Source organism: Saccopteryx leptura, chromosome 4, assembly GCF_036850995.1.
Source record: "Saccopteryx leptura isolate mSacLep1 chromosome 4, mSacLep1_pri_phased_curated, whole genome shotgun sequence".
In the NCBI taxonomy this organism is placed as follows: domain Eukaryota; kingdom Metazoa; phylum Chordata; class Mammalia; order Chiroptera; family Emballonuridae; genus Saccopteryx; species Saccopteryx leptura.
This window is the reverse complement of record NC_089506.1, coordinates 198,785,916-198,810,703: the sequence shown is the minus strand read 5'-3', so window position 1 is coordinate 198,810,703 and position 24,788 is coordinate 198,785,916. Positions and strand designations below refer to the sequence as shown.

The 24,788-nt window shown below is 41.0% G+C and overlaps 1 protein-coding gene across 10 annotated transcripts in view; it reads left to right on the top strand.

The window, feature by feature from the left end:
• Positions 1–24,788, top strand: part of TMC5 (transmembrane channel like 5) — a 74,600-nt gene that overhangs the window by 1,725 nt on the left and 48,087 nt on the right. For 3 of the 10 annotated variants that reach the window (XM_066382511.1, XM_066382506.1, XM_066382508.1), the window contains exon 2: positions 21,079–21,212. The exons of 5 other annotated variants lie outside the window; for them this stretch is intronic. The gene's annotated coding sequence lies outside the window, so the exon portion shown is untranslated. Of the gene's footprint in view, positions 1–4,494; positions 4,707–21,078; positions 21,213–24,788 lie in introns of those variants that run through there. 2 more of the 10 variants (XM_066382509.1, XM_066382516.1) reach the window with 2 other exon arrangements.

Here is a 24,788-nt window from a genome sequence, read left to right as displayed (position 1 = left end):
CTGATAGGACAAGTGCTACTCTGAAGTGTGCCAGGGCAGTTCCTGGGGACAGTAAAACTGTAATGGGAAGGGCAGTGTGCTATCTGCTTAGGAAACGCCATCCTTTGATGTGGGCCCTTGGTAGGGGTAGGGATCCTAGTTTTTAATATTATTTGAGTTGTTAACATTTGTTCTGCTTACTCTGTGCCAGGCATTGTGCTAAGCCCAAGCTCTAGTGATCTATGGAACCTGGATTCCAAAGCCAGGCTGCCTGAGTTCCAATCCTGCTTCTGCCACTTTTTAGCCGTGTGACCTAGGGCCAAGTTACTTAACCTCTGTGTGTCTCAAATCTGTAAAAAAGGATGATTGTAATATACCTAACTAATAAGGCTCCTGTAAGAATGAAATATAATCTATATTTGCTGATAAGAACAACGTAGTAGTAAACGTTACCCATTTATATGTTATGAGTATCTTCATTTTAAAGCTGAGGAAACTGAGGCTCAGAGAAATTAAGAATTTGTCCAATGACACGGAGCGCTATCCTTTCTTCTCTGCAGCCACCCATTGTTTCTCATTCCTCTGCCACCACCTTAATTCATGCCTCCCTCTTTCCACAGCCACGTTCTTTTGTCTGCCCCTATCTAGGATCTCTGTTTCCTCTGTGTGTGGGGGGGGGGGGGTGGGGGGGTGGGGGGTTCCAGCATCTTCTGTTTGTTCTCTCTCTTCTCCACTTTCAAAACTTTAGTTAGGAGTTCCCCAGTGATCTTGGAATTAGTTTTTTGTTTTTCTTGTTTGTTTGTTTGTTTGGTTTTTTTCCCTCTTCATCTAAGACAGAAGAGATGATTTATTATGCACTTTACATTCAGTCACAAGTGAGAACAGAACTAGTCGAGGATGTCACAGGCCCAGGGCAAAGGACCAAAAGGGAGTGTTTTTGTCTGGGCAAAGTGGGTCTCTCAACAGGTGGTTGCTGCGATCAGATGGCGATGTTGTGCTAGCTAGGTCCATTGAGAGGTCCTAGACACGGGCACGCAGCCCAACAATTTGGACCACCGTCCCTAGCCTCAGGCTTCCCTTATTTCTGCTCCCGTGGCTTCCATGGGTGCTGAAGCTAGTGGTTTACTTGGACCTCTGCCTCATCTTTCTTCTCTTGCACTTAGTATGCACAATCGCTTTTTTCTCCACTTGGCTCTCAGGGCCTAGAGTATCCTAAGATGGTGCTAAGGACGAGAGAGACTAGTTCTTTTTCTTTGACTCTTCCTATGGTTTTTCTCTGATTAGAAATATAATGCATGTACAAGTTACTTTAAAATTTTATGCCTTGCCTGACCTGTGGTGGCGCAGTAGATAAAGCGTCGACCTGGAAATGCTGAGGTCGCCGGTTCAAAACCCTGGGCTTGCCTGGTCAAGGCACATATGGGAGTTTATGCTTCCAGCTCCTCCCCACCTTCTCTCTCTGTCTCTCTCTCCTCTGTCCCTCTCTCTCCCTTTCTCTCTCTTCTCTAAAATGAATAAATAAAATTTAAAAAAATTTTATGCCTTACAAAGATATTTCGTAGGAAGTAAGAAACTCTGCAATTTCATCCTCTGGTGATAATCATTGTTCCGCATTTCATGTATGTTTCTTTACATTTCCTGCATCCCCCCAGGTATGCTAACATAGATTTTTTTAAGTTATCTTTTAATAAAAATGAGATAATGCTATTCAAAACTGTGTGCAATTCACAGCAGAAAATTTAATTAATTAATTAATTTTTAACTGAGAGGAAGTGAGATATTGAGACAGACTCCCACAAGGGCCCTGACCAAGGTCCACCTGGCGACACCAGCCTGGGGCAGATGCTTGAATCAACCAAGCTGTCCCCAGCGCCCAGTCTGATGTTCAAAGCAATTGAGCCACTGGCTGTGGAAGGGGAAGAGGAAGAGAAGGGGGAGAGGGAGGGGAAGAGAAGCAGACGGTCGCTTCTCTGGTGTGGCCTGACTAGGGATTGAGCCTGGGATGTCCACATGCTGGGCCAATGCTCTATCCACTGAGCCACAGGCCAGGACTTAAATTTATTTTTTGAGTGTTACACTGACTCGTGGCATAAAATCCAAAAGATGGCTAAGCAAGTATTGAAAATCTCTCCCTTTGTATGTGTTCTCAGCTGCCAAGTTTCTCACTCTGGAGAAAGCTTGCCAACTTACAGTCTACCTGCAGACAAAGGAAGAAACATAATTACAGTTTATAGGGCATAACAGGTGTCCCAAACCACAACATGTAAAAATAAGATATAGTTTGTAGAAGTGGGGAATTGGAGGGGGAGAGAAACTTTACTAGAGGAGAATGCTGAGATGCTACTTTCCTTTTCTTATGTGATGGGAGTCAGGAGATACGAGCCCCCAAGTTCCTGGAGCATCTCATTCACAGCAGTGGTTCTCAGCTGAGGGGATTTTGTCTCCCAGCGGACATGTGTTCATTCCTGGAGGCAGTTTTGGTTGTCACATCTGGTGGTGGTGGTGGTGGTGGTGGTGGTGGGGAGTGTCCTACTAGCATCTGAGAAGTAGAAGCCAGAGATGCTGCCAAACATCCCAGAATATTCAGGAACGCTCTGCACATTGGACAAGTATCTGACCTAAAATGTCGATAGTGCTGAAGTTGAGAAACCCAGACTTATTAATAGCTACAAAAAAATTACTGATTTATCCTTTTGCCTCGAACTCCAGTTTGGCTCACATCCACACTGATTGGCAGGCAGGACCCGGAAGTCCAGGTGTTCCGTGATTCTCACGCTTCCAAGTACCATTATCTCACCCCAGGCATTAGTTCTTCAGGCAAATAAAACCATCTTCCTGGAGACCACCACCTATCTCCTCTCATTGTGAGCTCTCTCCTTTGATTGTACAATTTATAAAACAAGTCTCTGTCTCTATCACAGAAGAAAATTTCACCCTTTCTTTGAAAAGCTACTAAATTTGTATTTATTGGGTGCATTAATGCAGGAAAGGTTGGGAACAGTATTTATGGGCCTCCAATTCTTCTTGTGAACTACAGAAGACTTCCTTCTCTTTTATTAAATGATACTCACTCAGATTCAAATGTCATAGGAAATGAAACCTATTTGTTCTGGCACTCATAAAAATATGGAAATCTTACCCAGTCCTGGGTCGTCTATTTCCATCTCTTTTTTACGCCTGAATAAAGCGTCTCCTCCCAAAGATAACTGCATGGAGGATTGTCCATTGGCTGGAGTTCTTTCTGGGAACTTGAGTTTTAGGCGGCAATTAATAGCCTGAACATTAAAATGGTCTAACTTCGCTTGACCAGGCGGTGGCGCAGTGAATAGAGTGTTGGACTGGGACGCAGAGGACCCAGGTTCGAGACCCCGAGGTCGCCAGCTTGAGCGCAGGCTCATCTGGTTTGAGCAAAGCTCACCAGTTTGGACCCAAGGTCGCTGGCTTGAGCAAGGGGTTACTCGGTCTGCTGAAGGCCCACGGTCAAGGCACATATGAGAAAGCAATCAATGAACAACTAAGGTGTCGCAACGAAAAACTGATGATTGATGCTTCTCATCTCTCTCCGTTCCTGTCTATCTGTCCCTATCTATCTATCTCTCTGTCTCTGTAAGAAAATAAAGGTCTAACTTCCCCTGGCTGGGTAGCTGAGCTGACTAGAGCATATCTCAATATGTCAAGGTTGCAAGTTTGATCCCTGGCCAGGGCACATATAAGAATCAACCAATGAATGCATGGATAAGTGGAAAAACAAGTCAATGTTTCTCTTTCTCTCTCTCTCTTTCTCTCCCTCCTCTTTCCTCTCTCTCTCTCTAAAATTAATAAATAAAAAATTTTTAAATGGTCCAATCTTTCTCAAAGATCAACCCATTTCACTCTTATCAACACTCTGAGCAAATAGGATACATTGTCTCCATTTTGCAGATGGGGGCAATTGAAGTTCAGAAGGGTAGAGTCCTCTCAGAACTGCACAGTCCTAAGGTGTCAATGAGAGTAGGATTCAAGTCAGCTTGCCGGGAAATGTGGGCTGGCTCCACGCCGCCTGTCCTCTGATTCCTGGAAGGGATGCCATCATAACTGTGAAGGTAAACTGTAAGGTCTGAATGTTGCCCCCGGGGCTGAATCAGCAGAACACAGTGGCTGTGCCTGAGGGTGTTTCATGGAGCATCATGCTCCAGAAAAATGCTTTATTGAATAAATGAAAAGATAGTCTCTTTCTCTTCCACATCACTCTCTAGGGTAAAAAAAAAAAAAAAAAAAAAGAAAAGAAAAAAAAGTGACTTACTTCCTTATGGTGTCCAAGAAATAAAATATTCTCTAGAGAAGACTTTGTTCTTTTTACTGCACTTATGCCAAAAGAACATTCGTGAGAGGGAGGGGTTGAAATTCAGGAAGAAGGAAATACACAGTTTGGTCCTTGAGTAAGGGCTGCTTCTTCTCAAACCCAGGACACAAGGGCCATGAAGCAGCCATGATGTTGGGGGTCGAGGACTGATCTGCGTTTAACAAGGGAGACCCAGTTATTCACTGGCCGGCAAAGGGAGACATGATAACCAGGGTGGCATAAAACAGTCACAAGCTGGTAGACATCCCCTCCTTGAGAGCACAGCAACATAGCTAAGATTAAATAGGGCTGTGTTTAAGGTAGAAAAAGATGGGTCAGTAAAAAAAAAAAAAAAGGATCTACTGTCTCTGCAAAGTGAAGAGGAAATGCCTGCATGTTCCCACAGGTAAGAGAGGGTGCTTTGAAGGGGAGGCGGCAGGGACACAGATGATGGGGAACCCTTCAGAATGTGTCATGGGAGGAGGACAGAAATGGGCTGTCCAGCAGCCGGGTACAGAGAAATGCACAATAAATATTTGTTAGAGGGGAAAAATGACTAGGGGAAGTGGGAAGCAAGGGAGCATGTGTTGGCTGTAAGAGAAAGCTCCAGAACTGTCTGCCTGAATAGGAATCTGGGCTTCTCTGGATCCTAGTTGTGACACTGGGTGAGTTACTGTACTTTCCTGGCCTCAGTTTGCGTGTCTGTAGAATGGGCAGTATGCTAAGAGCACCCACCTCCATGGGTGGATATTAGGGCTAATAAAATATGATATGCACTATAAGCACTCAATAAATTTTCCCTTTAACTCCCTCTCCTTTTCCTCCTCATATTTCTCTTCTTCCTCTGATAACAATGATGTTGATAACAATGATCAAAGTTCAGAGAGCAGGGGTTTGAGTCCCATCCTGCCTCTATTTAGCTGTGTAATCTTGGACAAATTACTTAATCTCTCTGAATCTCACTGTAATCATCATAAAGTGGGGATAATAAGTCCTCTCCATAAGGTTTAGGGTTTGTTTGTTTGTTTGTTTTACAGAGGGGAGGGAGAGAGAGGGAGAGAGAAGCGGGGAAGAGCAGGAAGCATCAACAGCTCTCATATGTGCCTTGACCAGGCAAGCCCAGGGTTTCAAACTGTCCGCCTCAGCGTTCCAGGTTGATGCTTTATCCACTGCACCAAGGTTGAGGCTTTAATTGCTAATTCATGGGAAAGGCATAGCACAGTACCTGGTGTTCAAGTTGGTTCTGAAGAAATGGTCCTGTCTTTAGCTTATTATTATTCTTTCAGGACACAAGAGTCATCAGATTCAAGGTTTACCTATCTTTTTTAAAGCTCTGTGAATCACTAATGTTTGCCATGAGTTCCCAGAATGGAATAGTGAGAGATAGGGGTATCTTAGAGCTCAGGTTATTTCCAGCGACCTAAGGGTCAGTGTTCCCAGAGTTAAATCCCAGCTGAGGGAATACTAATCATTAGGTAGGGTCATTTCTAGGAAGGACACTCCTTAATCATACGGAAAGAAGTAAGAGACTGGATGATATTTCTGTATTTTTACAAATAACAGAACAAGTTCTGTTTCCTATGGCATTTGAATCTGGGTGGGTATCACTTAAAAGAAGAGAAGAAAGTCCTATTACTGTAATTCATAAGAAGAATCAGAGGCCCATAGTTACTGTTCTCAACCTTTCCTGTATTAGCTCCCCCAATAAATGCAAACTAGTGGCTTTCCAAAGGAGAGACAGAATCCCCCCCCCCACCACCCCATGGTAGAGATTTGTTTTGTAATTGTACTATCAAAGGAAAGGTCTTAAAGTGAGAGGAGGTAGGAGGTGGTCTCCAGGAAGATGGTTTTATTTGCCACAAGAACTGTCATTCCTCAGGTGGGATGACAGTACCTAGCAGCATGAGACTCACGGAACACCTGGATTTGGGGCTCCTGCCAGCCAATGAGCATGTAGCTGAGCCAAATTGGAGCAAAAGGGACAAATCAGTCATCTTAATCAGGTCTTTATTGGAAATGTGATTTGGCTCATCATGGATTTTTGCATTATTTTCTCCTTTTAAAAATATTGCTTTATGATATTTTTCATCTTGATAACTAAGATTTTTGGTACCCCTTAAATTTGCGTCCCAGACCAGCACCTCACTCTTTTACCCTACTGTTGCCCCTGATGCCAATGGCACTGAATCTAGAAACTTCCCAAGTTTAACATCATACTTACCTATCACGAGCAAAGAGATGGCCAACATCAAGATGTGAATGTGAACAAATGAGTGAAAAAGGGAGCACCCTGGCAGGTTAGGTAGGTCAGAAGAGTGTCGTCCCGAAACATCAAGGTTGCAGGTTCCATCCCTGGTCGGGGCACACATGGGAAGCAACCAAGCAATGTATGACTGAGTGCAACAACAAATGCTTTCTTTCCCCCTCCCTTCTCTCCCTTCCTCTCTCTGTCTCTCTAAAAATCAATAAAAAATTAAGCCCTGGCCAGATAGCTTGGTTGGTTGGAGCATTGTCCCGGAGCATGGAGGTTGCCGATTTGATTCCCTAGTCAGGGCACATACAGGAGCAGCTCGATGTTCTTGTCTCTCTCTCCCTGCCTCTCTCAAAGTAAATAAATAAGAAAGAAAAAGAGAATTAGTTTCCATGAAAGAATGGGCCTTTATAATACTCTATTCCAAACTAAACACTACTATGCTGCCTCAAAACCATGGTGCCCAGGCCATCACTGGGGACTGTGGTTGCCCAAAACCTCCACCAGTCCTTTCTTTGCATCTTTAAATCCCTATTTAATTCTTGCATTCTTTATTTGGATTTTTGGACATCATGTTTTATTTTCAAAAAGTCATGAGATATATGTATATACATATCAAAAAATATTTCAAGTGAAGCAAAAGTATAGGCAAGGAAGGTGGGTGCTTCTTTCTCCTGTCACCTAGACCAGTGGTCCCCAACCCCCGGGCCGCGGACTGATATCAGTCTGTGGGCCATTTGGTACCGGTCTGCAGAGAAAGAATAAATAACTTACATGATTTCTGTTTTATTTATATTTAAGTCTGAACGATGTTTTATTTTTAAAAAATGACCAGATTCCCTCTGTTACATCCATCTAAGACTCACTCTTGATGCTTGTCTCGATCACGTGATACATTTATCCGTCCCACTCTAAGGGCCGGTCCGTGAAAATATTTTCTGACATTAAACCAGTCCATGGCCCAAAAAAGGTTGGGGACCACCGACCTAGACCAGATCTCACACTGCAGAGGTAACCAGCTTTAATCCTTTTTGGTTTCAGTGCTTTCACTGCTTTCAGCCACCAGAAATCGAGATGGTTTCTTGCTTCGTCCTACGTCTTTAGTGTGCGCTGACTCTGCTCTATGAAAGCTGGGGAATTTCACTCACACTTGATTTCCGCTTCTTTCTCTTCTGTTCCTTCTAGGCTATTTCTTCTCTCTCAGTTTTATTATTTATATATTTTAAATTTGTTCCTTTTGTAGCTATAAATCAGGGTTTCTCAACCTTTGCACTATTGACCTATTAGGTGGGATCATTCTTTGCTGGGGGGCAGCCAGGGGCACTGTGGGATGGTTAGCAGCATCTCTGGTCTCTACCTACCAGATGCCAGTAGTTCACATATGCACATTCCAGCTGCAACAACCAGAAAGTTGCCTGACTTTGCCAAATGTCCTCTGGAGGCAAAACTACCCCAGTTTGAGAACCACTGCCAGTGAAGATATAGTTACAGATCCATGAACTTCAGGCATTATTTTCTGACTTCCCACTTATGATGAGGAAATTAGCTTGACATTCTTCTCAGGTCATTCTTCTCCCATCCATTTACCCAATCCTAGAAAGTATGCTAGACGTTTACCTATCGTGGTTTAGGAATATGTATATCCTGTCTTATACACTACAATGATATGATTCTTGCATTGTCTTTGAGTGGACTGTAAAGATTGATAATACACATGACTACAAGGTTATAGTTACATGCGTATTAGAGAAGGTGGATCACAGAAAAGGACCTGTAAGAAATTAAGAAAATGTATGGGGTTCCTAAAAATATTAAATTCTAGGAAAAAAATTCACTGCTTGAGTACTCTTCCAGGGTCATCATGACCACTGTTTTATTACTAGAAGCCTAAAATAATGACTGACAGACAGTATGAAATAAGGAAAGGGACATGTAATTGTTACTAAATCTGAGCCCCTGGAGGAAGCTGATTCTAACATTCCAGTGAATTGGGTTTTCATTATATGATCTTCCTTAATTATTCAGTCAGGTCAGAGTTTAGTTATTTCACGTTCAGATCATGACTTTCTTATTCAGCTTTTGGGAATGGCTTGGAGTTTCCAAGCGTCTTTAATTTTTTCTTGTTGACAGAGAAAACACGCACAACTCTGAGCGCATCTGATGTCACGCAGGTTCTTACTCATCCCCTTTGGGGGCTGTTATAATTTGCACTGACCACTTTTCAGGAATGTTGCAATTTACTTCTTTGTGTTGCTGCATCTTATCCTCTAAGAATTTTTAAGCAAACAAAAGCACCGATGATAAACTTTCTAACCTTTTACCCATCTGTCCATGTCTCTATTTTTGTCCTCAGCTTGCTTCTGTAGCTTGGCAAGGCACAGGATCTTAGATTAGGAGTCATTTTCCTCGGGACTTTGTGGGCTTGGAAATGACCTCCCAGTAGCAGTGCCCACACCTCTCTTTTGGTAAGGTTAAATTCTTTACAATGAGGTGTCTGTCCTAAAGTCAAAGGGAACCCTGTCGTTATCAGAATGGAAGCAGCCTGCTTATTATTCTCTGGGAAGATTAAATAGCTAATTATTGCTCTCAGCCTCTGCAGGAAATACTTACCTGCCTGCCAGAGCTTGGCACCTTCCTGGCAGTGAGCTGGGGGAGTGTTCCACCTCCGCCAGCCTTACCCGGTGCCTGGTCTACAGTCTCCTCCACCCTGGCTTACCACCCATGCATCCATTCACTTTCTGTATTTTGGAAATTCACTATCTCTAGTCCAATGGTTGCCTCCCTCTTGTCTTGTTCTTTACATTATCATGAGTTTATTCCCATTTATACACCTTTTCTATAATTCACTGAGACTTGAGGAGGGAGGGAAGCTCTGCCCCTCAGGCTCAGTCTGCCATCTTGAATCAGACTGCAGTTTCTTTTGTTATATTCTGAATGTAATGTGATATATATTTAGCACTTTGTTCCTTCCTCCAAAATCACTGCAAGAAATTTGTCATGTGAACAATCAAAGACAAATTAAATTTGTCATGTGACTCCATCAAGGACGAGCCATTGAACTTCTGGCAAATGACTTTATGTCTTTGGAAACTATAGAGTACAATGAGGCCAATTTTGGAATCAGCTTACCTGGTTTTATATCCAAGCTCCACTTCTTTTTTTTTTTTTTTAATTTTTATTTATTTTTTTATTTTTTACAGAGACAGAGAGTGAGTCAGAGGGAGGGATAGACAGGGATGGATAGACAGGAACAGAGAGAGATGAGAAGCATCAATCATTAGTTTTTCATTGCGCGTTGCAACACCTTAGTTGTTCACTGATTGCTTTCTCATATGTGCTTTGACCGTGAGCCTTCAGCAGACTGAGTAATCCCTTGCTGAAGCCAGCGACCTTGGGTTCAAGCTGGTGGGCTTTTCCTCAAACCAGATGAGCCCGCGCTCAAGCTGGCAAGCTCGGAGTCTCGAACCTGGGTCCTTCCGCATCCCAGTCTGATGCTCTATCCACTGCGCCACCACCTGGTCAGGCTCCAAGCTCCACTTCTTACTGGCTGTGTTTCCTGGCTGAATTACTTAGCCTCTCTGTGCCTCAGTGTCCTTCTCAGTAAAGCAAGGGTAATAATGACACCTTTTGTAAGGATTTAATGGGCTAACTAACACCTGTCAGAGTCTCATAACAGTGTCTTACAACATACATATTAGTAAAAAAAAAAAATCAATAAATAAAAAATTAAAAAGGAATAAAAAGAAAAAGAAAGTGTCAATGTCATTAAATTTGATGAACTTGAAGCAAATAATTTTTAAAGGGCATATTTTAATGTTTTCCTAACATAAAAATAAATTTTGGAAGGAATTACTTGTTTTACATAGTGAGATACAGAGTAACTTACCCAAATGTTCCACTGTATTCTTTTCTAGATAGAAATAGATAATTTTCTAAACTTCATTGATGAGAAGCCACTAATCCTGACCATCATAAAATATTTATTTGCTTAATAAAATGTAAGAGAAAATATTGCTATCACTCTTCTCCTGACCCTGAAAAAAATATATGGTCTGTTTAAAGCAAACTTTCAAAAAAAACACAAAACATACATATTAGTTGTTTTATTATCATTGGTTTCTGCAAATCAGGAACAATAATACTTAGGCTGTGTTATATAATGTCTATTTAAGTGGGCAGTGTAAGGACTATGAGTCAGACTGAATTAGGCTTCCACAGACTGTTGGTTCACAGAGGGGAGGGAGTTTGGGGACCTGATTGGAAAAGGTAAAGGGATTAATAAGTATAAGTTGGAAGTTACAGAATACTCACAGAGATATGGTACAGCATAGGGAATTTAATCAATAATATTGTAATAACTATATACAGGGAGACCACTCTGTAAATACAAGATTGTCTAACCACTATGCTGTGCATCTTAAACTAACATAGAATAATATTGAATGTAAACTGTAATTGAAAAACAAACAAACAAAAAAGGACAAAAATAAAATAAAATAAGCCTGTAGCTAAAAACGAAAAAAAGAAAATTAAGTTTCCAGTCCAAGGGGTGGATCCAGAAGGAGGTCCTTTTTCTTCTAACAGAGGGAGGCTGGACACAGACCCACAGTGTAAGGCTCAACCTGGCTTCACTGCCCCCTCTTGCCTTTCTAAGACCCACTGGCAGAGAGAGCTGAGAATCCCTAGCCGCAGACGGCATTAGGCTTATCGTTTCTCACTGCTCCTGGCAGGATTCTGAGCCCATGGACAGCGGGAAAGGGGCAGGGAGGGTTTCTGTAGCCTGCAGGTCTCCAGGAAGCAGAGTCCTTCCTTGGGTAGCAGGGGAGCCCACTCCTTCCAGAAGGTATCAGCGGCTACAAAAGCCATGAAGGGCACTTCATGTTGTCCTCCTTCCCCTGGGATGGGCTGGGACACGACACCGCAGCCAGACAAGAAAGCACAGAGACACCCAGGCTCAGGCAATCCACGAATCTACTCCCCCTCCCACCTTCCCACCTGCTCCTTGCAACCTCCATTAGCCTGCAGATCTGCAGTGATTCTCAAAGCCTGGTGCACAGAAGAATCGCCAGCAAACCCAATAATAAGGCAAGCTCCCAGGTCCCACCCCAGAACCACGGAATCAAAACTTCTGGGAATAGGACCTGAACTAGGGTGGTTCGCCCAGGTTCCAAGGACAAGGAACTTCCAGTGTTAAAACTCAGAACATTCTGGCCAAACTGGGATGAGTTGTTCACCAGATGATCCACAGTGCCCCACCACCTCCCCATCTCCAGCAAGCTCCCAAGTGAATATCACAAACACCCAGCTTGATGCTCACTGACACACACCGATCAGCAAAGTTTAAATGTTGCAGTTCCTTTGGGCTCTGTTCTTCCCTAGACTTGCCCTGTATAATATGGTAACCTCATAAGCCATGTGTGGTTATTTACATTAAAATTCATTAAAATAAACTAAAATTAAAAATTCAGTTCCTGAGTTGCGCTAGCCACAATATAAGTACTCAATAGATACATGAGCCTATTGGTGGCTGTGTTGAACAATCTGATATGGGACGATTTCATCATCAGAGACTTCTATTGGATGACAGTATTGCCTAGATCAGTGGTCCCCAACCTTTTTTGGGCCACGAACCGGTTTAATGTCAGAAAATAATTTCACAGACTGGCCTTTAGGGTGGGACGGATAAATGTATCATGTGACTAAGACAAACGTCAAGAGTGAGTCTATAGACGGATGTAACAGAGGGAATCTGGTCATTTTTAAAAAATAAAACATTGTTCAGACTTAAATATAAATAAAACAAAAATAATGTAAGTTATTTATTCTTTCTCTGCAGACTGGTACCAAATGGCTCACGGACCAGTACCGGTCTGCAGCCCGGGGGTTGGGGACCACTGCCCTAGATGTAGAGTAAGGTTTACATCCTGTAGAGCAGGGGTCCCCAAACTACGGCCCGCAGGCCACATGCGGCCCCTGAGGCCATTTATCCGGCTCCCTCCGCACTTCCGGAAGAAGCACCTTTTTCATTGGTGGTCAGTGAGAGGAGCACAGTACCCATTGAAATACTGGTCAGTTTGTTGATTTAAATTTACTTGCTCTTTATTTTAAATATTGTATTTGTTCCCGTTTTGTTTTTTTTTACTTTAAAATAAGATATGTGCAGTATGCATAGGGATTTGTTTATAGTTTTTTATATATATAATCCGGCCCTCCAACAGTCTGAGGGACAGTGAACTGGCCCCCTGTGTAAAAAGTTTGGGGACCCCTGCTATAGAGTAAGGTTTCCTGACCTTGCCACTATTGACATTTTGGGCCAGATAATTCTCTTTTGTGAGTGGCTGTCCTGGGCATTGTAGGATGTTTAGTGGCATCCCTGGGTCTCTAACTAATAAATGCCAATATCGCACCCCTTGCTTCAAGTTATGATGTCTGAATATGCCTCCAGACATTGTGAAATCTGCTCTCAAGGGGAAAAATTGGGGCCAAATTGCACTGACTGGGAATCACTGCCCTAGAGGCATGACTTCCACAAATCTCTTTCTAAAGTGGAATCAAAGCCAACTACGCACCCTGCACTTCAGACACACACCAGGATGCAAATGCTGTCCTGCAGTTCAGACGGATCAACCAGCTTTCCATGTGAGGCCTGTGGCTTTCACCTCCTTTGATGGCAGTTTTATGTACAAGAAAGAAAGTCTGGTTATAAGATATCATTTGCATGGGGTGGTTAGGGTTATAGTAAGGATGAAACCCCTGGGAAGAGTTTGGTCCAGAAATTTCCACTGAGAAAGGATTACAGTTAAAAAGGAGGCATCTTAGTTAGTATAATGAGATTTGAGATGCTTCGAAACATCTGTGTAAATGAAAGAATCATCCCATTCTTTTCTTGAATTTTCCTCGTGGAGATTAATTGGTGACATTTGCCAACTCTGTCGTCCCAAGTTTCCCAACTCTTATTTTGAAAGATATTGGAACTCATGTAGCACATTTGGCCATTCTCTGAATGTATTTTTACTATGTCTGGATGGTACCCTTCATGGGATTAAAGTTCATATTTACTTTTCAGCCTCTGAAACTTTTTCATGTGCTTAACAAGCTATAAAATCTTACATTCTTTTTGCATTCACAAAATATGATTTTCTTTCCTCATGAATTAAGTCAGTATCTTGAAAATTTAGTAAATTTCTTGAAGGGAAAACATAAATAAAAAACAAGAACACATACCCATTTTGTTTAAACTTGCATTTTAATCTTTTTTTCTTTTATTAATTTTTAGAGAGGGGAGAGAGAGAGAGAGAGAGAGAGAGCATTTTAATTTTTTTTATTAATTTTTAGAGAGGGGGGAGAGAGAGAGAGAGAGAGAGAGAGAAAGAGAAGGGGGAGGGAGGAGCAGGAAGCATCAACTCCTATATGTGCCTTGACCAGGCAAGTCCAGGGTTTTGAACCTGCGACCTCAGCGTTCCAGGTCAATGCTTTATCCACTGCGCCACCACAGGTCAGGTGAACACATACCCATTTTATTTTATTTAGATTTCCCTGCTCCTGTTCATAGCTTTATATTGGTTATTGCACATACAGATCTTATTTTCCGAAGGGTCTAAACTTATGGCTACGAATGTGCCTGGGTCAGAGGTGGGAAATGCTTGGGAAAGGCCTGTGGGACCTGCACTGACAAATATTTAGTTATGGGAGGGTTTTGTTCAATGGGTTGATTAGAGGTTATGCACTCATATGCTTTTAAGAAACCGTTTGCATTGCCTTTATTTCCTTGTTCTAAAAATCACACGTGACAAGTAAGGGATTTAAGTCTTTGTTTGTTGTGACATCAGTGATGACAGCCAGAATAATCATTAAGCCCAGACAAGCCCAGAAAGAACAACGCAGTCTTTGCAAACAAAATCTGCGTCTCTGCTGAAATGTGGATGTGTTTGAGTGTTGGCTCGCCTGCTGCCTGGGCAACCATTCAGGGACACGTAGTGGCCTTCACCCTTTGTGTTGGAATTGCCTTTCCAAGATAAAGAGAAAGGAATCGAAGCTTCCAGAACTGTGATTATAAAAGTTTTGTTGAAATGAGATGCCTCGTATGAGCCATTTCTTTTGGCTCAAAAAAAAAATTCTTTTTCCTTTCTTTTCAAGAATTTTTAGAAGCACAGACTGGTTGTGTGTGTGTGTGTGTGTGTGTGTGTGTGAGAGAGAGAGAGAGAGAGAGAGAGAGAGAGAGAGAGAGAGAGAGAGATGGGGGACGGGGGTGAGTACACAATTATATTATGATATAATGTCCATTGTTTCCCCAAATTTAGAAATTTGTATTCTATTTTCATAATTTTACCATGCATACTAATAGTTACCTATTCTTTTTTTTTTACCTAATATATTTATTTTAAAAAGAAACTGATGTCATTATTGTAAATGGAGAACTTGGACCACTCGCTTATAAATATAGGTGACTATATAGTTATATGCATACATACATACAGGGAAAACCAAACTGTGTTATTAAATTCTAGCTGGATTTTTTAAAAGATTTTATTTATTTATTTTTAGAGAGGGGAGAGAGAGAGAAAGAGAGAGAAAAAAGGGGGCGGGGAAGAGCAGGAAGCATCAACTCCCAAATGCGCCTTGACCAGGCAAGCCCAGGGTTTTGAATTGGCAACCTCAGTGTTCCAGGTCAACGCTTTACCCACTGCACCACCACTGGTCAGGCCAAATTCTAGCTAGATTATGCTGAGTGAAAGAAGCTATATTCTGTGCAATTCCATTTATGAGATATTTTGGAAAAGACAAAACTATAGGATCAGTGACGGGCAAAGGGTGTGAGGGGTGACAGGAGGGGTTTGGAGTGAGGGAACTGCTCTGTGCCCTGATTGTGGTGGTAGTTAAGCATGTGTTCAAACTCACAGAACTAGGCACCAAAAAATATTTTATTGTATGTTAATTTAAAAATGAAATAGTGAAGTTCTAGTCATAAACTGTGGCCTCATGAAGGTTCTGAGCTTGGAGCTTCGTTCTTTGTCGCTAAAGGCAATGGCAAAGTCAGAGGTGCTAAACACTTATTAGCACCAATTGGAGACTTTACCTGATTGTTAATTCAAAATACTGAACAGGAATCAAAAAGGAAGGAACTATCCCTGGGAGATTCCTTGTTATTTTCCACCAGGGAAATGATTCTTTCAAGAGTTCCTGAACTTATCCAAAACCCTCAATTAATAAATGGGATGTATGTGTGCTAAATATGGACCCAGGCATGCGAAGTGCAGGCCCGAGTGAGCCTTCCCCTCCTCCAGAGTAGTCTGGCTGGTGCCTGTGTGGGTTTATCTCCCTTCCCACTGGCTGAGGGCGGCCACCACCAGGGAGGACTAGGTGATGGATGAGACGGATGAGAACTTTGTGGGACAACATTCGTTTGTTCATTAAACGATATTAATTAAGTGCTTTCTACGTGTCAGGAATGGTGTTAGATGCTAGGGATAAAGTGAGCAACATAAAATATTCCTTATGGAGCTTTCAGTCGAGTGGAGGACAAATATTGAACAACATGTACACAAAATTAGTTTGTAATTAAGTCCTGTGGGAAAAGGGCAGGATGCTACAGGACAGGCTTTCTAGGGGAACTATGTGAATGTGGAGGGAAAAAGAATGCCTTTCTCTGAAAGAGGGGTTAGCCATGCCAAGGATGGAGGGAAAAGCATTCTAAGCAGAGGGAACAGCATGTACTAAGGCCAAGACGCAGGAAAACAGCCCAGTGGGTTCAGTGCAGGGGTTGGCAAACTACACCATGCAGCTCAAATGTGGCCTATGAACTAAGAATGGTTTTTATATTTTTAAATTGTTGATAAAATAATAATAATTCATGACATATGAAAATTATGACATTCAAATTTCAGTGTCCATTAACTGAAACACAGACACACCCATTCAACTATGTGTTCTCTGGGGCTGCCAGCTCTCTTTGTGAAGGGCAAGTAGGGTTGGAAATGTGTTCAGGGCTGTTGGTTTTCATTTCCTTCTATTGCGGTGACAAATGTTATATTTAACCTTTCAGTGATGGTTTTATTGTGCTTGTTTTGAGGCTGTAAGTGATGTATACTTCAAAAACTCAATACATCTTGATTACAGCGAATTTTCATTTATTTTAAAGCCTCCATAGTTTATTTGGGGATTGGGCAAAAAGGCATTCACACAGTCAGCATATTCCAGCTCTTTCTGTCTCCCTTTCTCCTACAGTGCTTTAGTGTTTTACTCTTTTTAGAAACTAGTTTTTATTTTTAAATGGCTGTGATTTGGAAAAAAATGTCCTCTTTTTTGTTTCTACTATTCTTTTTTTTTTTAATTGTGGTAAAATACACATAACATCAAATTTATTGTCTTAACCATTTTAATTGTACATTTCGGTAGTGGTAAGTACATTCACATTGTTATGCAACCAATCTCTAGAACCTTTTTATCTTGTAAAACTGAAACTCTATACCCATTAAACAATGAACAACTCCTGTTTTTTATTTCTATGAGCTTGATTGCTCTAGATAACTCCCACAACTGAAGTCACACAATATTTGTCTTTATCTGACTAGATTGTTTTACTTAGAATAGTGTCCTTTAAGGCAGTGGTCCCCAACCCCTGATACTGGTCCGTGGGCCATTTGGTACTGGTCCACAGAGAAAGAATAAATAACTTACATTATTTCCGTTTTATTTATGTCCAAGTCTGAACGATGTTTTATTTTTTAAAAAATGACCAGATTCCGTTTGTTACATCCATCTAAGACTCACTCTTGACGCTTGTCTCAGTCACGTGATACATTTATCTGTCCCACCCTAAAGGCCAGTCTGTGAAAATATTTTCTGACATTAAACTGGTTCGTGGCCCAAAAAAGGTTGGGACCACTGCTTTAAGGTTTATCCATGTTGTATCCTATGTCAGAATTTCACTCCTTTTTACACTTGATCTTAGCCAAAAGGCCAAGAAGCGATGAATTTCATTCCTTTTTGAGGCTGAAGAATATTCCACTATGTGGCTATACCAATTCTGTTTATCCATTCATCCATGAGTGAACACTTGGGTTTCTTCTACCTTTTGTTTTTTGTGAATAATGCTGTTATGAACATGGGTGTATATATATTTCTTTGACGCCTTGCTTTCGACTCTTTCGGATATATAGCCAGAAATGGGATTGCTGGATCATGTGATAATTCTATTTTTAATTATTTGAGAAACCTCCATGCCATTTTCTGTAACAGCTGAACCATTGTACATTCCCACCAACAGTACACAAGAGTTATAATTTGTCCACATCTTTACCAACACTTGTTACTTTCTGAGTTTTTTGGTTTTTTATTTGTTTGTTTTTATAGTGGCCATTCTTATGGATATGCAGCCATAACTCATTGTGGTTGTGATTTGAATTTATTAATAATTAGTGATGTTAAGCATTATTTTATATACTGTTGGCCATTTGATTATCTTCTTTGGAGAAATGTCTATTTAAACCCTTTGCCCATTTAAAATCTAGGTTATTTGTGAGTATTTTTGTGGTTGAGATATAGAAATTCTTTATATATTCTGGGTATTAACCAGTAATCATATATATAATTTGCAATTATTCTCTCCCATTCCATGTGTTGTTTTTTCATTTTTTTTATTGTGTTCTTTGATGCACTGATGTTTCAAATTTTGATATAGTCCAATTTGTCTACTTTTACTTTTGCTGCCTGTGTCTTTTTTTCACATCCAAGAAACTATTGCCAAACCCAATGTCATGAATCTTTTTCCCTGTTTTCTTCTAAGAGTTTTATATTTTTTTAGGTCTTACTTATTTAGGTAAGACCTAAAAATTTATTTTGAGTTAAATTTATTTCAATTTATTTTGAGTTAAATTTTTTTATATAGTGTAAAGTAAGAGACCAATTTATTTTGAGTTAAATTATTTTATATAGTGTAAGGTAAAAACCAACTCCATTCTTCTGCCTGTGGATACACAGTTTTCTCAACACCATTTGTTGAAAAGGCTGCTCTTTCTGCCTTGGGTGGGTTTGGCACCCTTGTAGAAAATCATCTGACCTTATAGAAAAGGGTTTATTTCTGAGCTGTCTGTTCTTTTCCATTGGTCCGTGCATCTGTCTTATTGACAATTCTTGTCTCCTCTTATTCAGCTTTGTTTATTGTTTTTCTTTCTGTAAAGAAGCCTTTTTCCCCCCCTGAATCAAAATTGTGTTGTTTCTATTATCTATCTTTAATAGGGAAACAAACTCAGACCATCATTGATTGTTCAAAAGATTTATGTAATTAAGTAAATAAATTTAAAAGTGAAGAAGTCAATTTACGTGGGAGATGGCCAAGGGCAGTTAAGGAACTTACATTAAAATCTTTGCTCCTACTGACTATCTGGTAAAACTCGGAGAAGTTACCAGGTCCTTCTAAGCCTCAATTTTCTCATCCATGTAATGGAAACACAAAGAGTCCCTCACACTAAAATGAGTGATGATTCTAGGAGAGTGCGCGTGTTCGTTGCTCTGCTCCATGCCTGGCTCAGAGTAGGCAGTAGAATTTATGCCTCACAGAACCCACTTTCTTACTTTGTCTATTTCGCTTCCTAACTTAGATGTCACTTTCATCCAAAATGTTCACCCCTTTCTCTTTAATGAGAAAAATCTCCCTTCTGTTTCCCTTCTTTTTTTATTTCCTGTAAATTTTTCTTTGTACCATTGACTTGGAGAGTTGGAAAAGCCCATGTTAATTGGGTCATTCTCAAACACAGAGGCTGGGTTTTGGGGGAAGGAATGGTGATTATGTCCCCCAAAGACGTCTGGCAATGTCTGGACATACCTGGTTGTCACAACTTTAGGAAGATGGTACTGGCACCTGTAGGCAGAGGCCAGGTCTGCTGCGGACCATCCTACGCAGCATGGGACAGTCCTCCCAACAAAGAATTATCTGGCTCCAAACGTCAATAGTGCTGAGAAGGAGAAAACCTAGTTTAGCTAGGCTAGTCCTGCCAGTCTTATTTTTCTCTATTAGCGTCTTGCACTAGCCTTTTGGCAAGCTACGTTTGGTACTAACTGGGTGTAATCCAGAGAAAAGAGGGGAAAGATCAATTTTCGGAACATCTTTGGTTGTTCTTCTAGGGTAACAATGTGAAAATGAGTAAGTTACTTACCTGAGGCTGTTAGGAATTAGTACAACTACTTAGGGTCCATCTCCAAACAGGAGCTCACAACATAACATGGCAAAACCACTTCCAGGTCTCTTCCTTGGAGAAATGTTTTCCTGGTCACAGGGAGATGCAGATGAGTACACACTGATCATTTTAATAGTGAAAAATGAGCAACAGCTTAAATGTCCATCAGTAGGAGAAGGAATAAATACAATGTAGTTGGGTCATGCAATGGAAAAGTACACAGCCATTGAGAAAAACAAACCTCTAGACTGATGAGTAAACCATTAGCTATAGTTACTAGAACTACCAACATGGATAGATCTCAAAACCAATTGTGTGTTTAAAAAGACAAGTTGCAGAAAATATATAGGGTATAAGATAGATAGCTATAGATACAACTTTCATGCATGAAGCTATAGTATTGTCACCTAGTGACACATATATGTGGCTTCACTAGTTTCCTACACTGCTGTAACTAGGTACCATAGACTGGGTGGCCTCAATGACCAAAACTTATTGTCTCACAGTTCTGGAGGCTGCAAGTCCGAACATAAGGTGTTCACAGGGGAATGGTCCCTCTGCCACCCATAGAGGAAGGACCCTTACTTGCCTCTTCCAACCTCTGGTAGCCCCAGACTTTCCTTGCCTTGTGCCAGGGTAACACCAGTCTTCACATGGTATTGTCCCTGTGTCTCTTCACATGTTCTTCCCTCTGTGCATATCTCTGTCCAAAAGTGTCTTTTTGATAAGGACATCAGTCATATTGGATTAGGACTCACCCTCACGACTTCATTTTAACTTAATTACCTGTGTAAAGACTCTATTTCTAAATCACATTCTGAGATGCCACGGGTTAGCTCTTCAATGTATCTTTTTTATGTGGGGACACAATTCAACCCCTAACATTGGTCAAAGTATAAACGATATGACCTGGAAAGTCACACACCAAGTCCATGATAGTGGTGGTTTCCGGACAGAAAAGAAGAAAGTTGGTGGGAAACTGGATGGGGGAGAGGCATAGAGAGCTTCAGCTTTACCGGTAATGTTTTATTTCCTTGGTAAAATAAAACAAATCTTGAATTAATATGACAGAGATTAGTATTTGCTAATATTTGTTCTTTTGTTCTCTGTACTTCACTGTAGTCTAATTTTTTAAAAAAGTTAGTTAGAGGAAAGAAAACAGAAAGCATGTGAGCCAGCATTTCTCACTTTGCCTATGCACCTGACTGAGCTGTACAGTATGAAATAAACTTTTATAGAAGTCAAAGTCCTCTGTTTTTTTGAGTATGTGGCTCTGCTTGCAATCAGCAAGTTGGAAAATTCAGACTTCGGATCAGTGTCAGAGATTGTAACCTTCCGTATATCGTCTGCAGTCCAGCTCCTGTCACTAACTTGCCTGAGGGAAGCCTCAAGTGCATCTGACACCTGTGGTTCCCAACAAGATCTGCAGACCAAGGTGGTTTGTGTAGCTTGCATCCATTTGGGAGAAAGTGAGAAAAATAAAGGAGTAAGTATTTTTTCCATTGATTTTGAGAGAGCGAGGAAGCATCAACTCATTGTTCCACTTAGTTGTACACCTGTTGATTGCCCTGACCAAGGCTCAAACTGGTGACCTCAGGGTCCAGCAGCAACCCTGGGATCAAGCTGGCAAGCAACTTCGGCATTCCGAGACAATGCTCCATGCACTGTGCCACTGGTCAAAGCCAAGGAGTGTTTATGAAGCTATTCAACTAAATGGCTTCCCTTCCTTTTGAGATTGGAACCCCTCTTGTTTTAAAAAAAAATGCTCCCTAGCCCTGGCTGGATAGCTCAGTTGGTTGGAGCATCATTACAGAGTGTGGAGGTTGCCGGTTCAATTCCCTGGTCAGGGCACACACAGGAGCAGATCAATGTTCCTGTGTCTCTTCTTGCCTCTCTCTTTCTCAAAAAAAAAAAAAAAAAAAAGTCCATAAAATGTTTTATGAAATAATAGTGATAGTAGGTTGTTAGCTATCATTGATTTTAATGTCCTTATTTAGAAAAATAAAATGTTTTTTCCTAAAAAAAAATTTTTTTTTAATTTGGTCAGTCTTTTAAGCCTGACATGTGGTGGCACAGTGGATAAAGCGTCAAACTGGAACACTGAGGTCGCCAGTTTGAAACCCTGATCTTGCCTGGTCAAGGTATATATAGGAGTTGATGCTTCCTGCTCCTCCCCCTTCTCTCTCTCTCTTTCTCTCTCTCTCTCTCTTGCTTTCTCTCTCTCTCTTAGCTTTCTCTCTCTCTCTCTTTCTCTCTAAAATGAATCATCTTAAAAATATTTTTAAAAGTTTGGTTGATCTTTTAAATCAAACGGGTAGTGGCTCATTGGAACTAGTTAGAAATTTCTATAGAATCACTTTGATAATTTGACATTGGGTTTTAAATATGTACCTCATATCATGTATAGAATCGTAACTAGCATAAGCAATGTTGATTTCATTTAGGTTGTAAGGTATACCTTGCCACCTGTTGGCCTGACAAAGTTCACCCCTTTAGGAAAACATGATAGGTACATCTGAAATTAGAATTTGTGGCTTTGCTTTGCCTCTTATGGGGTGTTGTCTTGCATTTAGTGATCAGGTTTGTTGTTTTATGGGTCTCTGTTTTCTTGTCTTTCAGGTAATAAATGACCTCATTAGCAAAATTCACCTTTGCATAGTTCCCAACAGCATGGCCATGATATTCTGGCCTTGACCTGGGTCAGGAAGTAGACAAAGGAGATTAGAGAGAAGAGCCATGACCAGAAATTTATTGCTGGTGTAAATCTAAAAATAATTTTTTATTGATCTGAGAGAGAGGAAGGGAGCAAGAGAGAGAAGGGAAAGCTGAGAGAGAGAAAGAAACATCAACTCGTTGTTCCACTTAGTTGTTCCATTCAGTTGTGTACTCATTGATTGCTTCTTGTGCATGCCCTGACCAGGAATGGGACACACTACCTTGGTGTGCCAAGATAATTCTTTATCCACTGAGCCACTGGTCGGGGCCTAAAACATTCTCTTTTGATAACACTATGATTTTTCACTATGCAGACGAGTTAACAGATTTGGCCCCTCCCCTGTTGATGGGCCTTTGGATTATTTCCAGTTGTTTGTTATTATGCCCAAAGTTTGGCCTGACAACCCCAATGACTCTGTTCCTGTATTTTGTGAGGTTGGCAGCTGCAGAAAAGAGCTTGTGGGTGGCTTACCTTGGCTTATGTTGGTTTAAGACCGGCCAAGCTAACAGCAGCAGAGAGACCCAGAGAAATAGTCTTAATGTTACCTTATCATGGTTATAAAATGTACAGTTTAAGTCCTCACTTAATGTTATCAATAGGTTCGGTGACTTTAAGTGAAATGCTGTGTATGTAACAAAGCCTATTTTACCATAGGCTAATTGATATGAACAAGAATTAAGTTCCTACAGCATCTCATCAATGTTAAAATGCAATGACATGAACAAAGTGACATTCTTCAAAGACCTGCAATAATTTAATCTTGATTATTCCTGGACTAGCTGAATGATAAATGCAAGGTTGTTATGCTCACCCATTCAAACCAGGAATCTTGCAAGGTCAAACTGAGACTCTACAATGAACAGACTTATACTCTGGTTTCTCTTCAAATCGCATAAATCTTTCACCTTTTACAATGAACAGACTTAGAAAGCATATCATTGCTTGGGATTGTGACTGAAAACCATTGAAACAGTGAAGTGGGAAACCCTAAGTGGGATGTCAAAAAGGAGGATTCAGAATAGATGGTTCAGTGGCCCTTATTAAAAAGGTACCAGGGCAGTAAGATCTGGAGGGGAAATAAGTATCTCATCCTCCTTGTTCTTTTTCTAAGACACGAAGCAAAATTACTTCTCTGAAAGGGCAGGGTATTTGTTCCTCTAATGGTGAATAGGAAACTATGAGTAAGGCTCTTAGATGACCACGCCTACTTCATTTGACCATAAATATGTCTATTTCCTTATAATTATTTCCTCCTCTCTTTTCTTTCCCAATCCTTTTCTGTGGCTTAGCTTTTTGTTTATTTAGGAATTTGTCCCAGTGCAGTTTGGTAGTGGTTAAAGCATCATTTGTGCTTAGACTGTGAAAAAGGCATGCAGTATACAAACTCCTGTCTAATGACATTAGTAGAACAGAGAATGGTATCCATAAACTTGAAACTAAGTGTTAGCTGATCATATATAACGTCTATCTATCTATCTATCTATCTATCTATCTATCTATCTATCTATCCATCCATCTATCCATTCATTCATCCATTCATCTACCCATCTACCTACTTCCTACTTATCTATCATCTACCTATCTATCATCTATCTTTGTATCTGTGTGTGTGCTATATGAATATATATGTGAATAAGTATGTATAAATAGATTTATCAGAGACTCTGAACAAAGCTGACTTATATCAGTCAGTCTAGGCTGAGCTCTGGCACATCAAGAAACAAGCTCAAAATCTCAATGGTTTAACACATAAAGCTTATTTCTTGCTCATGAAAGATATTGTGGGTTCATGGAAGCAGAGGTGGACTGTGCTCCATTTAGTAATGCAGGAACCTAGGCTGATGAATGGGACCTCATCTGAAGTGTCACTTGTTGCTTTGGCAGGAGAAAAGGGAGCCAGAGGGTTGAGCTTTGGCAGTTAAATATTTGGCTTGGAAATATCACAATCACTTATGCTCACAGCCCATTGGCCAGAAATAGCTGTATGCCACTGCCTTACTGCAAGGTGGCTGCTCATCTCCTCACAGTGACCTGGAGGGGTCACCAGAGCCTTCTCTCCACTCTACTCCTGCTGCTTCTCCTTGAATTACTAGAGCACATGTTGAGTGTGGGGTTGCCAGCTTGAGTGTGGGATCATAGACATGTCCCCAGTGGTCGCTGGCTTGAGCCCAAAGGTTGCTGGCCTGAAGTTCAAGGTCGCTGGCTTGAGCCCAAGGTCTCTGGCTTGAACAAGGGGTCACTGGCTCAGCTGGAACCTCCATTCAAAGCACATATGAGAAATCAGTCAATGAACAACTAAGGTGCCACAACTATGAGTTGATGCTTATTTCTCTCCCTTCCTGTCTG